The sequence below is a fragment of the Rhinolophus hipposideros genome, assembly GCF_964194185.1.
Source record: "Rhinolophus hipposideros genome assembly, chromosome: X".
NCBI classification, from domain to species: Eukaryota; Metazoa; Chordata; class Mammalia; order Chiroptera; family Rhinolophidae; genus Rhinolophus; species Rhinolophus hipposideros.
Window position 1 is genome coordinate 36,904,486 of NC_138046.1, and position 18,433 is coordinate 36,922,918.

Here is an 18,433-nt window from a genome sequence, read left to right on the forward strand (position 1 = left end):
CTGGTGGGGGCAGCTGAAGATGATGGTTCAGAAGTGGGGCCTGTATGCACCAAGAGGATAGAAAGAAAGGAAAGATGTTTGACCAGCCTATTTTGACCTCATGAAAGTATTAGTTGAGAGAAAGAGGCTGCCAGCTGCACAGCCTCCCTTGTGTGGCCAGAAGGTGCACAAGCAGCCTGGTCACACTGCCAGGCTGAGCAGAAGAATCAAAATGTCAGAGCTGAAAAGCACTTGAGAAAAAATGGAACCCACCATCCAGAATGAAACTGAGGTTCAGAGGGGATGAAGTGGCTTATCTACCTACCTGTATATAGCTAACTGTTTGCAGATTAAAGGCTATCCAACTTTCACTTTCAGTTGTGTGTTCTTTCTATGAGAACAATGACCCTCAGTCATCGCTGTGCATGAGAATCACCAGGGGAGCTTTTTCTTTAAACAGCTTTATTGATGTGCATTAAACTGCATATACTTCAAGTGTACAATTCGATAAGTTTTAATATGTGTACACACCCATAAAACCATCTCTACAATCAAGTTCATGAACATACCCATCACCCCCAAATATCTCCTCATGACCTTTGTAAACCCTTCCTCCTGCTCCTGCCCACACCACCCATCACCTGGGGGACTCTAAAAAACTACAGATGCCTTTAAGTGTAAAGGCATCTATTGAGATTCAGATCAGTTGGCCCAGGGTAAGGGCCAGGAATCAGGATTTTTTAAAGCTCCTCGGGTAGTTTTAATGTGCAACCAGGGTTGAGAATTACTGTACTATGCAATCCTACTAATCTCTGCATAGGGGAATCTTCTGCATTTGTCTTCAAACCTAATTGTCAGAGTCACCTGTAGAGCTTTAAAAACATGGACATGGTGAAGCCCCACTGGATAAAGTTTGTGATTCAGCAGGTCCAGGGGAGAGGCAGAGATTTGATATTTTTAACAAGCCACGGAGGTATGGATTAGGAGAGAGACTTCATATATTCACATTTGTTCTACTTTTTGAATGTTATAATCCTGTCTTAAAAATAGCTAATTTAACAAAATTAATAAATTTTAGTTATTAAATCGGCCAACAAGTAAAATTAATTTTTAAAAAAACTCTTTATGATGGAGGTCCTCACTGGTTTGCTAAGGCAAGAAGAAAAATAAATAAAAATAAGAGGATTGGAAAGGGAAAGAAAAACAAACCTGCTGCTATTCACAAATGGTATGATGGTGAACTTAGAAAATCTAAAAGAATCTACAGAATGATTATTAGACTTAATAGGAATTGATAGAATTAGCAAGGATGCTTGATAAATATACACACATTTGTATTCTATATATCAGGAACAGACATGAGAAAATACATTTTTGAAAGATGACATTTATAATCACTTTTATAAATCAAGTACCCAAGAATAAGTCTAAAAAAAGTTGTACCAGACGTCTTAGTGGAAGAAAAACAATAAAAAACAAACTATAAACATTTCATTGAAAGTAAGTAAAGAAGACCAAAGGAAGTACCAATACAAACTCCAACAGGTTATTTCACTTCTTTGTTTTAGTGGAACTTGGCAAGTTGATTTCTATACTTCGTAAGGCAAGGCAAAGGGACTAGAAGAGCTGAGATACTTCTGAAGAGCAACAATGTGGAAGGACTTGCTCTATCAGATGTCAGAACTTATTATAAAGCTGTAGTGATTAAAATAGTGGTAGGACTATCACAAGGGCACACAGATCTGTGGAACAGAATAGAAAGCCCAGCAATAGACCCAGACACAGATTCTACATTTATGACAACTGTGGTATTTCAAATCAGAAGGGAGATTTTCAGTATATAAGTAGCATTCTCAATAAATCCTATTTGGAATAGTTGGCTAAGCATAGGGGGAAATGAAGTTAAACAATTTCTCACTCCATACACAAAAATCAACTCCATGTGCGCTGTAACAATAAGTGTGAAAAGCAAACAGTAAAGTTTTTAGAAGATAAAATACAATATATTTATGACCTCAGGGTTAAAAGGAAAGATTTCTTAAAACAGACACACACACTAACTATAAATGAAAAGACTGGTAATTTTTACCACATTAAAATTGGTAAAGTGCATCAAAAAGATACCATTAAGAGAGCAAAAATGCAAGCCACAGAGTGGGAGAGGGTGTTTGCAGCACACATGACTAACAAAAGAATACAAGTCAGTAAGAAAAAGAAAGATAACCTAATTGAAAGTGGGCAAAGACTCATATGTACCAGTCTACATAAAAATTGGTCATAGCAATGTTGTCCATAGTAGTCCAAACTAGAAACAACCCAAATATCCATCTATAATAGAACTAATAAGTAAACTGTGGTAGATTCATACAATGAGACACTATACACTAACGAAAGTGAACAAACTTCACCTACATGTAATAGCATGGGTGAAGGTAATACTGAGGAAAAGAAGCCAGAAATGGATATAAATGGATAATTCAATTTATGTGAAGTTTTTTTCATAGGCAAAATGAAATTACACTGTTTAGAGATGCACACATGGGTGGTAAAACTTTTGAAAAAGAAGAGGGAGATTCAAGAGGGTAGAGGGGGCCAAATGTATAGTGACAGAAGGAGACTAGACTTTGGGTGATGAGCACACAATGGAATATACAGATGATGTATTATAGGATTGTACTCTTGAAACATATGATATTATTGACCAATGTCACTCAAATTAATTTAATTAAAAAAAGAAGAGATAAAAGTCAAGATAGTTCTTTCAGGGGGAAAGGGAGGGAGTAGTGATTTGGAAGTGGCATATAGGAAGCTTCTGAGATTCTGGCACTGTTTTATTTTTTGAACTGAGAGGGGTTGCATGAGTATCCTCTTCACAATATTTTGTTAGGAGATTACGTTTATATTTTATGCATTTTTCCACTGTGTATACTTTACAATTTAAAATCCTTTTCAACGATGTGATTTGCAGCCTGATTTGTGAACCACAACTATGATCTAACTACCATGTTTCCCCCAAAAATACGACCTAACAGGAAAATAAGCCCTAGCATGATTTTTCAGAATGACATCCCCTGAACATAAGGCATAATGCATAATTTGGAGCAAAAATTAATATAAGACCCAGTATTATTTTGGGGGAAACATGGTACTAGAGCAGCAAAACCAGAATATCTCACTTCCTCAGTAATCTGTGTCCTAGAATCGGAATGCTTTTTAAACATTATTTGATGACACTGAAGATGAAGATGATTAATGAATCTGTATCTGGAAAACTATTTTTCCTGACGATTTCAAAATTGGGCCTTTAGTTCATTTAAGAATGTAATCCACATAAAATAACAATGATATAGCTGGTTAATTAATTGCAATAAAGACTGACATTTAATGAGCACATGAGTAAAACAGACACAAAAGGATACAGCAATTGTTTGCAAGAAGTATGATTAAAATGTCCCTGATCTGAGTGGTCACAAACAAGAATGCTGCCAGAGATGCTGCATAATTATTGCTTTGAAATAATTCAAGCCTCAAATCCATAGAATATATCACTTTTCTTTTTTTTCAATTTATTGGGGTGACAATTGTTAGTAAAGTTACATAGATTTAAGGTGTACAATTCAGTATTACTTCATCTATAAATCCCATTGCGTGTTCACCACCCAGAGTCAGTTCTCCTTCCATCACCATATATTTGAACCCCCTTACCCTCATCTCCTTTCCAACCACCCCCCTTACCCTCTGGAAACCACTAAACTACTGTCTTTGTCTATGAGTTTTTGTTTCTCATTTGTTTGTTCTTTTGTTGTTTCTGGTTTATATACCACATATCAGTGAAATCATAGGGTTCTCTGCTTTTTCTAACTTATTTCGCTTAGCATTATACTCTCAAGATCCATCCATGTTGTCACAAATGTTCCTATATCATCTTTTCTTAAGACTGAATAGTATTCCATTGTGTATATATACCACAAATTCTTTATCCATTCATCTATCGAAGGACATTTTGGTTGTTTCCATGTCTTGGCCACCGTAAATAAAGCTGCAATGAACATTGGAGCACACGTGTCTTTATGGATAAATGTTTTCAGAATTTTTGGGTAGATACCCAGGAGAGGGATTGCTGGGTCATTTGGTAATTCTATTCGTAATTTTTTGAGGAACCTCCACACTGCCTTCCATAACAGCTACACCAGTCTGCATTCCCACCAACAGTGTATGAGGGTTCCTTTTTCTCCACAGCCTCTCCAACACTTGTTGCTATTTGACTTGTTGATGATAGCCATTCTGACTGGGGTGAGGTGATATCTCATTGTCGTTTTTATTTTCATTTCTCTGATTATTAGTGATGTTGAGCATTTTTTCATATGTCTTTTTGCCATTTGTATGTCCTCTTTGAGAAATGTCTCTTCAGGTCTTCTGCCCATTTTTCAATTGGGTTGTTTGTTTTTTTGTTGTTGAGCTTAATGAGTTCCTGGCATATTTTGGACATTAGCCCCTTATCGGAGGCACTGTTTGCAAAAAATTCTCCCATTCAGTCGGTTGCCTGTTTATTTTGTCGATGGTTTCTTTTGCTGTGCAGAAGCTTTTCAGTTTCATATAGTCCCATTTGTTGATTTTAGCTTTTACTTCCATTGCCTTTGGAGTCAAATTCATAAAATGCTCTTTGAACCCAAGGCCCATAAGTTTAGTACCTATGTTTTCTTCTATGCAGTTTATTGTGTCAGGTCTTATGCTTAACTCTTTGATCCATTTTGAATTAATTTTGGTACATGGTGACAGATAGCAGTCCAGTTTCATTCTTTTGCACGTGGCTATCCAACTCTGCCAGCACCATTTCTTGAAGAGGCTGTCTTTCCTCCATTGTATGTTTTTAGCTTCTTTGTCAAAAATTATCTCTCCATATTTATGTGGTTTTACTTCTGGGTTCTCAGTTCTAATCCATTGGTCTATGTGTCTGTTTTTCTGCCAATACCATGCTGTTTTGATTATTGTAGCCCTGTAGTACAAGCTAAAGACAGGGAGTGCGATACCTCCAGTATTCTTCTTTTTTCTTAAGATTGCTTTGGCTATTCAGGGTCTTTTGTGGTTCCAAACAAATCTGATGATTTTTTGTTCTATTTCTTTAAAAAATGCCATTGGGATTTTGATGGGGATTGTATTGAATATGTATATTGCGTTGGGCAATATGGCCATTTTAGCTATGTTAATTCTTCCAATCCATGAGAATGGAATGTCTTTCCATTTCTTTGTGTCTTCTTCAATTTCTTTCAAAAATGTCTCATAGTTTTCAGCATATAGGTCACATCTTTAGTTAAGTTTATTCCTAGGTATTTTATTCTGTTTGCTACTATTGCAAAGGGAATTTTTTTTTATATTTCTTTTTCTGAGATTTCATTGTTAGTATACAGGAATGCAATGGACTTTTGTACGTTGATTTTGTAGCCGGCAACTTTACTGTATTCGTCGATTGATGCTAACAGCTTTTTGGTGGAGTCTTTAGGGTTTTCTATATAGCATCATGTCATCTGCAAAGAGTGATAATTTAACTTCTTCATTACCAATTTGGATGCCTTTTATTACTTTCTCTTGCCTGATAGCTCTGGCGAGGACTTCCAACACTATGTTGAAAAGCAGAGGTGATAGGGGACAACCTTGTCGTGGTCCTGAACGTAGAGCAAAGGGCTTCAGAGTTTCACCACTAAATATGAGATTAGCTGAGGGCTTGTCATAGATGGCCTTTATTATGTTAAAGTATTTTCCTTCTATACCTACTTTATTTAGTGTTTTAATCATAAATGGATGTTGTATCTTGTCAAATGCTTTTTCTGCATCAATTGATATAATCATGATTTTTGTCCTTTGTTTTGTTTATGTGATGTATCACATTGATGGATTTGTGAATGTTGAACCATCCTTGTGCCCCAGGGATGAACCCCACTTGGTCGTGATGAATAATCTTTTTAATGCATTGTTGTATTCGATTTGCTAGAATTTTGTTTAGGATTTTAGCATCTGTATTCATCAGAGATATAGGTCTGTAGTTTTCTTTTTTTGTGTTGTCCTTACCAGGTTTTGGTATCAGGGTAATGTTGATCTCATAAAATGAGTTAGGGAGTACTGTCTCTTCTTCAATTTTTTGGAAGAGTTTGAGCAGGATTGATATTAGATCCTACTTGAAAGTTATGTAGAATTCACTAATGAAGCCATCTGGTCCCAGACTTTTGCTTTTGGGAAGGTTTTGGATGACTGATTCAATTTCGTTACTGGTGATCGGTCTGTTTAGATTTTCCAGTTCTTCATGGTTCAGTCTTGGAAGGCTATATGTTTCTAAGAACTTGTCCATTTCTTCTAGGTTATTGAATTTGGTGGCATATAGTCCTTCATAGTATTCTTGCATGATCCTTTGTATTTCTGTGGTGTCCGTGATAACTTCCCTTTTTTAATTTCTGATTCTGTTAATTAGTGTCTTCTCTCTTTTTATCTTAGTGAGTCTAGCCAAGGGTTTGTCAATTTTATTAATCTTTTCAAAGAACCAGCTCTTTGTCACATTAATTTTTTCTATTGTCTTTTTGTTCTCTATTTCATTTAGTTCTGCTCTGATTTTTGTTATTTCCTTTCTTCTGCTGACCTTGGGTTTCACTTGTTCTTCTTTTTCTAGTTCTTTAAGGTGTAACATGAGGTTATTTATTTGGGGATTTTTCTTGTTTCTTGAGATAGGCCTGTAATGATATAAACTTCTCTCTTAAAATTGCTTTCGCGGCATCCCAAAAATTTTGGTAGGATGTATTTTCATTGTCATTTGTTTCTATGTATCTTTCGATCTCTCCTCTAATTTCTTCTTTGACCCAGTCGTTCTTTAAAGTATGTTGTTTAATCTCCATATATTTGTGTTTTCCTGCTTTCTTTTTGCAGTTGATATCCAATTTCAAAGCCTTGTGATCAGAGAATATGCTAGGTATGATTTCAATCTTCTTAAATTTGCTGAGGCTGATTTTAGTCCCAATATATGGTCTATCCTTGAGAATGTTCCATGTTGGTACTCCCTGATTGGGGGCATACATATTGATGACTGTTATGTCTTCTTGTTGTATAGTCCCCTTTACCATTATGAAATGTCCATCTTTGTCTCTTGTTATCTTTTTCACCCTGAAATCTGTTTCATCTGATATCATTGTGGCTACACCTGATTTTCTCTGGGTACCATTAGCTTGGAGTATCAATTTCCACCCTTTCACTGTGAGTTTATGCTTGTCCTTGTAGCTGAGATGTGTCTCTTGCAGACAGCATGTGATTGTGTTTAGTTTTCTGATCCAATCTGCTACTCTGTGCCTTTTTATTGGTGAGTTCAGTCCATTTACATTTAGGGTGATGATTGATACGTCAGGATTTCCTGTCATTCTATCTTTAGTTTTGTGGTAAGGCTGTGTCTCCATTGTTTCTTTGCCTTTTAGTTGTTGTCTATTATTTCTGTGTGGTGGTATTCTATAATGTTTCCTTCTGTTTCTTCTTTTATTACAGTACGTATTTCAGTCTGGATATTTTTTGAGTGGTTACCCTTAATTTTATGCAAAAGAAAGTTTGATATTTAGAGTACTCCAGTTTTTTCAGCACGCTTACTTTCTCCATTCCCATATTCCGATTCAGGCCTTTACTCTCCCCCTTTTTATGTTGCCACAAATTGTCCCTGTTGATGGTGGTCGAATAGCCTCCTTTAGTATTTCTTGTAGTGCAGGTCGTGTATTAGAAAATTCCCTCAGCTTCTGTATGTCTACAGAGGTCTTTATTCCTCCTTCATATCTAAAGGATGTATTTGCTGGACATATTTTTCTGGGCTCATAATTTCTCTGTTTCAATACTCTGAGTATTTGGTTCCACTCCCTCCTAGCTTGTAGAGGTTCTGCTGAAAAATCTGAAGATAATCTAATGAGCTATCCTACGTAGGTGACTGTCTTCTATTTCCTGGCTGCCTTGAGGATTCTTTCTTTGTCATTGATTTTAGACCGCTTCAATACAATGTGCCTTGGAGAAGGCCTGTTGGAATTGAGGTAATTAGGTGTTCTATTTGCTTCTTGGATTCGAGGATCCAGTTCTGTCCACAAGTTTGGGGAGTTCTCATCAACAATTTGTTTGAATATATTCTCTGTTCCTTTCTCTCTTTCTTCTCCTTCTGGGTTGCCCATTATTCTTATATTGCTCTTTCTGATAGAGTCCCAAAGTTCTTGTGGAGTTCTTTCTTTTAAGTTTCAAGTCTCTTTCTTCTTCCATCTGTGTAATTTCCTGGTTTCTATCTTCAATGTCACTGATTCTTTCCTCCATCTGGTCAACTCTACTACCTAAGCTGGTTATGTCATTCTTAATTTCTTCTATTGAGTTCTTAATCTCCAGAATTTTCAAAATTTCAATCTCTTTCGTAAAATGCTCATGTTGTTGTTTGATTGCGTTTCTGAGTTCATTAAATTGCCTTTCTGTGTTTTTTTTGCATCTCGTTGAGTTTTTTCAGAACTGCAATCTTGAATTCTCTGTCATTTAAGTCACATATTTCTATATCTTTGAGTTCCTTTTCTGGAGACTTTTAACTTTCGTTCTGAGCTGTCTTGTTGCCTTGGTTATTCATGGCAATTATTGATTTATTATTTCTCTTCCTAGACATCTACAGGAGTGGCTTCTGCAACAGGTTGATCGGAAGAGGTCTTTCTTTTGTTTGCCAATACTTGTTGGTAGAATGTTTTATTTTCTCTCCGACTGCAGCCTTTTTTTTCCTGTGTTACACAGTAGTGCTATATTTTCTCTGCACTATTACAGTTTCTCACACAATGGGGTAATTCCCTGGGAAACAGGCTTCTCCTCTGTTAACAGTTCCCCTGGGTCATAGGGCGCCACGTCCTTGTGAGGATGCGGAGAACTTTTGAAGTTCCAAAGCTCTTTCTGCACCAGTTTCTGAACCCATGTGTTTCAGCAGTTCTGTTTACTCTGCAGGGATCCACCCCGATAGGTGGGGCCAGGGGCGGGATTCAGTTTTGAGAGGTGATCCAGAGCAATGGCCCTGACCACTACCACAGCCGGTCCTGCTTCCACAGCTCCCTCCCCTTTGCTGGAACTAGTTGGGCTGCGTATCTGTGTCTGCGTTCCACAGTACTCAGAATAGCAAATATTCTGTTCTTTTGATCTGACACTGCTACTCTTCAGCTTCTAGCACCGGGCAGGTGGGGGCGGGGCGAGTTCTGGGAGGTCTCAGTGCTAAGTGAGACCAGGTCTCACTGGTCTCAGGCTAGTCTCAGTGCCTAAGGCTTCCGTTCTCTGCTCGGCAGTGAGGGCTTAAACCACCATTTTCAGCCTTCTTCCCTCAGTCTTTTTTCCGGAGTTCTCTGCCATGAGCGTTGGGTTCAGCGGTGTTATATGCTGCCCCCTCAGCCCTGTGGGCCATAAGCAGAGCCCTAGGAGTCCGAATTCTTCCCTCTCCCGCAGCTGAGGTAGTTCCGAGATGCAGTGTGCTGGGAGCACTGAGCTAGGTCTGCGCCCTGCGCCCTGGTGGCTCCGGCTCCGGCTCCACACTTCTTCCTTCAGTCCTCCCCCTCTCGCGCGATTCGCCCACCTTTAGGTGAATTCAGTAGTGGGCCTGTTCATCTTGCCTGTCTGCTGTGCAGGGAGTCCTTTGTGGAGTTATTGTTGTTCAATTAGTTGTAAATTCTAGGGGAGCTCTACAGAGGCTCACCTCATGCCGCCATTTTGATGATGTCTCAAGAATATATCACTTTTCAATACTGACTTCACTACTATATTCAGGGCTACCCTGCTACTTCACAAATGCTGACTGAGTAAATTTACTAGAACAGATGGAATATGTTTCTCTTGGGTATGTGTAATACTGTTTTTCACATAAGTTAACTTTATATATTAACAGGCAGTAATTATGATTAGATCCATTTTACTATTGAGGAAATTAAGACCCAGACAGGTTAAATAACTTGCCCAAGATCATACAGCTAGCTAGTAAATAGCAGGGCTTGGATGTGAAGTCACATCTCATCCCCAAGCCCATTTTCCTTCACTGTATGACATAGCCACAACTGTGTGTACATCTATAGTATCTAGAATATCTAGAACAGACATCATCCATCTACATGTAGAAACACACACTTGCACACACACTTTTCCCCTTCCCTCTCTGTCTCCCTCCTTTCCCTCTCTGAGAGAGATGGAGGGAAGGAGAGTGGATGACAGTGAGAGAGAGAGAGAGAGAGAGAGAGAGAGAGAGAGAGAGAGAGAGAGAGAGAGAGGAGAGAGAGAGAGAGAGAGACTCTATATAAAGATAGAAATGGATATTTACTCAAATTCTCCATTTTATTTACCACTTTAGGTAATAATTTCAGAAAACATTTCAGGGAGGTATTTATAAATCAGAGTAGGGTCAAATTTTTTTCACAAGAAAGCATTTCACATTGTCACAGTGAGGAATTAAACAATAGTAATCATAAATATTTTCAATTAAATGTCAGCCTGGATGCAATGTTTGGCTTATCTGAAAATAGCTATCTTTTCCTAGCAGCTACATCCTTGTATTGTGTTCTTTTGCGGCTATCAAAACGTGAGCAAAGAGAGTGCAAGAAGGAGGGGGACAGATACAGAGGGGGAAAGATAAGAATAGAATAGAATAGAATAGAATAGAATAGAATAGAATAGAATAGAATAGAATAGAATAGAATGAAATGATTCCTTAACACCCAGGTAGTTGAGTAGCTAAACCTAGGTTAAATATAAAGCTTTTTATATAAATTGATAAAGAGGTCCCTGGGCCATTAGGTAACTGGTTCAAATATCAAACATTGTTGCTCCACATTTCAAAATATCCTTGTCACCCTAATGGTGCTGCTCCATAGCAGTCCCAGAAGTGGCCCTCAATGGCTAGGATATCCATATCAGGTAAACCTCAAAGAATTTCCAGTCACTAAAGACTGAGGGGCAGAGTTCTGAAGTGTTGGATTTAGAAGAAACATCCCTCAGCAGATCTCTCTGAATCCAGCAAGGGAGACTCGGAGACTGGAAAGTTCCTCATGAATGCACCTGCCATTATTGTTACATTCACTCTTTCCACCCTTTCCCTGTGGAATTTATAAGCTACTCCTGATTTTCTCCCTAGAATCAGAATAGAAAAATGCACACTCTAACTTGTCTTCTACCAATGCAGCACCACAGAACTGGAGTTCATTCTAGAAACACACAGGAAGTACAACCTATGTATGTAAAATTTATGACCTGGCAGATTGTTTAAAACTATCTCTACCCTTAGATCCTCTACCTCAAAGACACAAGAGGGTCATAATAGAATCTAATAATAATGCTAACAGCAATAAAAAGAAGAAAAACACTCAAGAGCAGTGAAAACAGGAACTTTTCAAGACTACAACAATTCAAGCTAAAGCATGTATATGAAATACCTCCTGTCGACATCTGATTTCTGACTTAGAGACAAACCTTGTGGGAAGGGGAACTACATTTTTCTGACCAAGAGTTACAGTTTTAAGAGCCTTTTGAATTGACTGGGTGGTGAGCACTCAATGTGATATATAGGTGATGTATTATAGAAATGTACACTTGAAACCTATGTAATTTTAATTATCATTGTTGCCCTAATAAACTTATTTTTTTTTTAAAAAAAAAGCCTTGAGATGAGAAATGCTCTCTGGACTTCGCAAGGTTCTTTTTGCCATAAAGCAGCTAGTCCCCCTATAAGTTTCCAGCCTATATGGCACAACAGCTATTCCAGGCAAAGATGGCTTTTTGTTTTGAAGTCTCACTTAAAACAGAGGGGCAGGATAAGAAAAATAATGGCTTTTAAAGTCAAAGCGAGCAAACTAAAAGGGGTCTTATCCTCTTGGTACTTACTTCTTGGACCAAATTTCTAACCCTTCTCTGAAGCCCCCTGTTGAGATCAGGGACAAACAAGATGAAAGGGAGAAAGCAGAGGAAAAGGAACAAAAGAACTTCAATTTCAGGATTCCTAGTCTTCAGGGAAAACACAAACAGGATGAGTCTGTGTATTTGATTTTGCATCCCCTGGATGTTGAGGGGAGTGATAAGTACACCAAAGAGCTGGGCTTTCTAAGCAAGCTGAATCAAGTCTCTCAAAGTCTGACATCTAAAAGACCACAGGTCATGTCACAGGCTTAGAGCCACCATAGCATTACCTGTGGAGGCCCATTTCTCTGCTGGGAAGCAGACTTTCCTATCTCATACTTTGACTCTGGCATAAACCACCTGCCACTGTGTTGTGGAGGAGTGGGATATGGTAAAAGGAACAAACTCCATACAGTATATGGAAAGTTTTCCTTGAGTGCTTCTATATCCCATGTTCAAACTGTCGTTATCAGGCCTGCTGAGCTTATGAGCAAATCTGACAACTGTAACTTTTTTAAGAGAAAGGAAAAGTACACATTTGGGTAATGGCTGCCTTACTTATTTTTATTCAGACAACAGGAAAAGTCATCCCGAATACAAATGCATGTGACTGATATGGAAGGCATATGTGCTTGTAAAGGGCAAGAAAATATCTGAGGATCCTCTGCTGGCAGGATCCCAGTGTGCAGTAGACCAAAATATTTTTCTTGATTATCTCTTCTCTTGAGTCAACTATCTTAACAACTTTTGTGCAAATATCTGAGCTTCCTTTTAATACTTTTTTGGGGGAAAAAGGCACATTTGAGAATCTACTCAAAGCTGTGGACTTTGTCTTGAAAACACACACACACACACACACACACATTTTATATACAACATCAGGAGATTCATAGACCTATTAGAATCTATACATGGAACCTCTTCAGGGATCCACGGACCTAAAATTAAAGAACCTGTGGTCTAGAAGAAAAAAATAGTTAACATTTATTGAGTGCTTACTATATGTCAGAAATAATTCTAAGAGTTAAGTAGATTTTCTCAATTAATTGTAACTACCCCAGAGGTTAGAGACTACTGTTCTCTACTTTACTGATGAGAAACCAGTGGCAGAGAAAGTCACTTGCTCCAGGTCAAATAGCCAGTAAGTGGCAGAGTCAGGTTTCAAACCTGGGCCATTTAGAGCTCTTCCTCTCAGCCACAAAGTCACAGCTGTGAACTGAAACAAATGGAAGCAATTTTTTTTTTTTTTTTTACCACAGGCTGTGATTATAGTTGCTTCCACTTATTTTTGTTGTTGTTGTTGGGGGTAGCGGGCATGTGAATACTTCACTTCTCCAGAGTTTTAAGAAAGTAAAGATTTGGCACTGGGTGAAAGTGAGATGTTTGGCCAAGAAGTATAGGTCCAGGGTGACATGATAGGAATGGTGGCAGCAGGATGCACTTTTTGAGTTCTCCTGGGGATCTTATCACAAACGGGACATCTATAACCCATCAAAGGACTCTCTGCTCATCACGCAGAACAGCTAAGAGACTCGTGCAAGGATTACTTGAAAGTGGACAAATTGGGCGAGCAGGGGAAGAGGGAAAGGAGCGGAGTGGAGACGCGGCCCGCATCTGCGGCTGTGGGAACGTGGTCCGCACCTGTGTCTGTGGAAAAGCAGCCTACATCTGCGGCGGTGGAAACCCAGCCAGAATCCGCACCTACAGAGACGCAGGGGATCCCAGAACGGAACAGAAAACACAAAAGCCAGGAGGTGGGCTCTTTCCCTGCATCCCACAGCTGATCTCTCCCACCGAGGGGGCAGCATATATAGCATTTGAGGCAATAACCTCAGCTGAGACTTCCAGTTGGGCACTAGGACATACAAAGGACACAAACTCCATAACTGGGCCCCTGCCCCGCTCTTCCAATCCTACCCCCGCCCTTCCAGAGACTTAAACTGGCCCATGAACTGAGGAGTAGTGTCAGATTACAGAGGAGCCTTAATGCTCAGGCTCTGGGAAGAATGGCATGCAGCTCTGACCCAGGGAAGAGGCTGGGAAGAGTGTGATTTTTGCTGGGATAGGAGAGAAGAGACTCCTCCACCCCCACCTGCCACATTATCTGGCCTTCAGGAAGAGTGTGACACAGCTGGGCTGGGAGAGAGAAGACCCCTCCATCTCTAGCCCCACCCTTTCTGGCCTGCCTAGGGCGGGGCAATTACAACTGCAGAGGCACTCCCAGGGATCAGCAGTAAGCGGCAGATGCAGCTCTGGTCTTTCAGCAGCTCAGAAATCTCCCGCCCACCACACACACACACACACACACAAACACACACACACACACACACACACACACAAACACGGAAGAAGTGCAAACACAGAAGAAGTGTCCTGATACTCAGGAGAACTGGACACAGGGCTGATGGTGCTACTCTCAGTGCGCATATGTGTAAGCAAGAGCAGAAACTGCACTGACATTGGAGAAACTTCCATCCAGACCCCTCAGCCCCACACATCTAAAAATGCAGTTCCAATGTCACTCTGGGCACCAGGTGACCTGCTCTACCTGCACAATACGCAGAGGACTCTTTGGTACAGCAGAGGACAACCTGGAGATTTCTTGGTGGGCTTCAGTCAACACTGGCATTGCTTTTTGTTTTGTTTTGTTTTGTTTTGTTTTGTCTTTATATCTTTGATATCTTTGTCTGTGTTGAGTGGGGGTTGTCGGTTGTTTTTACATGTGAACGTACTTGATTTTTCCTTTGTTGTTGTTGTTGTTGTACTTGGTGATTTGCTTTGTTCTGAAATTGCCCTACCAGGGCGCCCAGCTTAAGAGGCACAAGATTCAACATACCCACAGGCCAATTCCAGACAAAACCAGAGTATTACCGGGTTTGACCTACAAGTCACACACCCAGAGGGAATTCTCTACAGACACAAGAGCCCATAGAGGCCAAACTACATTTAAGTGGTCAACACTCACGCAGCAGACCACCCTGTGGTGGGCAGAGCCAAGTCTCACAACTAGTCAGCCTAGGAGTTAAACCCACCTCCTCACAAGTAAAAAGCAATTAAAGTTCTTCTTTAACAGGACAATATACACAACAAAAAAAGTCACTCTTGGAGCACATGCAGAGGGTAAGAATGAAGTAGTGCAAGTCAAATATAAAGGACACATACTACATAAGATAACCCAGCAAGAACTAAGAACTTTAAGGGATCTACCTAATACATTGAAGCAAACACAGAGAGTCAGCCAGAATGCAGAAACAAACAAACATGTCCCAAATAAAAGAACAGAAGAAACCTCCAGAAATGAAGCCAAATAAAACAGAGGTAACCAACCTATGAGAGACAGAACACTGATGTTCAGAACATTAGAACACTGACGTTCACATCAGTTCAGAACACTGATGATAAGAATGCTTAAGGAGTTAGAGATGACATAAAGAAGGATATAGAAATCATAATGAACAACCAGTTAGAAAAAAAGAACACAATTACTGAAATAAAAAACTCACTTGAAGGAATTACCAGCAGGTTAGATGAAGCAGAGGATTGAATCAGTGACTTAGAAGACAAGTTAGCAGAGATCACACAAACAGAACAACAAAAAGAAAAAAGAGTGAAAAACAATGAAGATGGTTTAAGAGACCTCTGGGATAACATCAAGCCCAACAACATGTGCATCATAGGAATACCAGAAGGTGAAGAGAGGAAGCAAGGGATTGAGAACATATTTGAAGTAATAATGTCCGAAAACTTCCCTAACCTTATGAAGGAAACCAACATACAAGCCCAGGAAGGGCAGAGAGTTCCAACCAGGATAAACCCAAACAGGTCCACACCAAGACACATTATAGTTAAAATGGCAAAGCTTAAAGACAAAGAGAGAATCCTAAAAGCAGCAAGAGAAAGACAGAGGGTTACATACAAGGGAACTCCCATAAGACTATCAAATGACTTTTGCACAGAAACATTGAATGCCAGGAGGGAGTGGCAGGAGATACTCAAAGTGATGGAACACAAAGGCCTACAACCTAGATTGCTTTATCCAGCAAGGCTATCATTTAAAGTTGATGGAGAGATAAAGAGCTTCCCAGAAAAGAACAAACTGAAAGAATGTATTACAACCAAGCCAGCATTGCAAGAACTACTAAAAGGACTTCTGTAAATAGAAGAAAGATGAAAACAATTTACTACAAATTTAAAAATGGCAATAACTATGTACCTATCAATAATCACTTTAAATGTAAACGGATTAAATGCTCCAATCAAGAGACATAGGGTGGCTGAGTGGATAAGAAAGCAAGACCCTTCGATATGCTGTATACAAGAGACTCACCTCAGACCAAAAGACACACACAGGCTGAAAGTGAACGGTTGGAGTAAGATATTTCATTCAAATGGAAATAAGTAAAAAGCTGGAGTTGCAATACTTATGTCTGACAAAATAGACTTTAAAATGAAGAACATATTAAAAGATAAAGATGGCCATTATATAATAATAAAGGGATCAATCCAACAAGAGGACATAACCCTAGTAAACATCTATGCACCTAAAATAGGAGCACCTACATATATAAAACAGGTACTGACTGACATAAAGACAGAGATCAACAGTAACACTATCATAGTAGGGGACTTCAACACAACTCTGACAACAAGAGACAGGTCTTCAAGACGGAAAATCAATATGGAAACAACAGCCTTAAATGATACATTGGACCACTTGGATTTAATCGATATTTTCAGAGCATTTTACCCAATGCTGCAAAATAAACGTTTTTCTCAAGCGCACATGGAACATTTTCCAAGTGAGACCATATTTTAGGCCACAAAACAAGTCTTGATAAATTTAAGAAAATTGAAATCATACCAATTGTCTTCTCTGATTACAGTGTTATGAATTAGAGATGAACTACAGGAAAAAAATGGAAGACACACCAATTCATGGAGGCTGAATAACTTATTACTAAATAATGAATGGGTCAAGCAGGAGAACAAGGAAGAACTCAAAAGGTATCTCAAGACAAACGAAAATGAATGCACGACGACCCAAAATCTATGGAATGCCGCAAAAGCAGTCCTAAGAGGGAAAATCATAGCATTGCAGGCCTACCTAAAGAAACAAGAAACATCACTAATCAACAGTTTATCTTCACACTTAAGGGATCTGGAAAAAGAACAGCAAAATAAGCCCAAAGGGAGCACAAGGAAGGTGATAATAAAGATCAGAGCGGAAATAAATGAAATAGAAACCAGAAAAACAATACAAAAGATCAATGAATCCAAGAGTTAGTTGGTTCTTAGAAAAGATAAACAAAATTGACAAACCTTTATCCAGGCTCATTAAAAAAAAAAGAGTGAGAGGACCCAAATTAATAAAATCAGAAATGAAAGAGGAGAAGTGACAGCAGACACCACAGAAATACAAAAAATTTTAAGAAATTACTATGAGCAACTATATGCCAACAGATTTGACAATCTGGAAGAAATGGACAATTTTCTAGAGACGCACAACCTTCTAAAGCTAACTCAAGAAGAAACAGAAAGCCTGAACAGTCTGATTACCACCAAGGAAATTGAATCAGTAATCAATAATCACCCAACAAACAAAAGCCGTGGGCCAGATGGCTTTACAGGTGAATTTTTCAAAACGTTCAAAAAAGAATTATCACCTATTCTCCTCAAGCTCTTCCAAAAAATCCAGAAGGAAGGAAGACTCCCAAACACTTTTTACGAAGCCACTATCACCCTGATCCGAAAAGCAGACAAAGACACCACAAAAAAAGAAAACTATAGGCCGATATCTCTAATGAACATAGATGCAAAAATTCTCAACAAAATATTAGCGAACAGAATTCAGCAATACATTCAAAAGATCATACACCATGATCAAGTGGGATTCATCCCTGGTATGCAGGGGTGGTTCAACATCCGCAAATCAATTAATGTGATACACCACATTAACAAAATGAAAAATACAAATCACATGATCATATCAATAGATGCAGAAAAAGCATTTGATAAAATCCAGCAACCTTTTATGATAAAAATCCTTAAGAAAGTGGGAATAGAGGGATTATATCTTAACATAATAAAGGTCGTATATGACAAACCCACATCTAACATCATACTCAATGGGGAAAAGCTAAAACCATTCCCCCTAAGATCAGGAACAAGACAAGGTTGCCCACTTTCTCCACTTCTATTCAACATAGTGCTGGAAGTTCTAGCCACAGCAATCAAACAAGAGAAAGAAATAAAAGGCATCCAAATTGGTAAGGAGGAAGTAAAATTATCATTATATGCAGATAATATGATACTATATAGAGAGAACCCTAAAGACTCCACCAAGAAACTATTAGAACTGATAGATGAATTTAGTAAATTAGCAGGATATAAAATTAATATTCATAAATCAGTTGCATTTGTATATACCAATGATAAAATATCAGAAGGAGAAATGAAAAAAACAATCTCATTTACAATTGCTCCAAAGACTATAACATAAATTTAACCAAAGAAGTAAAAGATCTGTAGTCAGAAAATTATAAGACAACTGAAGAAAGAA

General features: G+C 38.7%; 1 protein-coding gene across 2 annotated transcripts in view; it reads right to left on the reverse strand.

Moving 5' to 3' along the window:
- Positions 1-18,433, reverse strand: part of LONRF3 (LON peptidase N-terminal domain and ring finger 3) — a 57,954-nt gene that overhangs the window by 20,135 nt on the left and 19,386 nt on the right. The gene's annotated exons all lie outside the window — the stretch shown is intronic.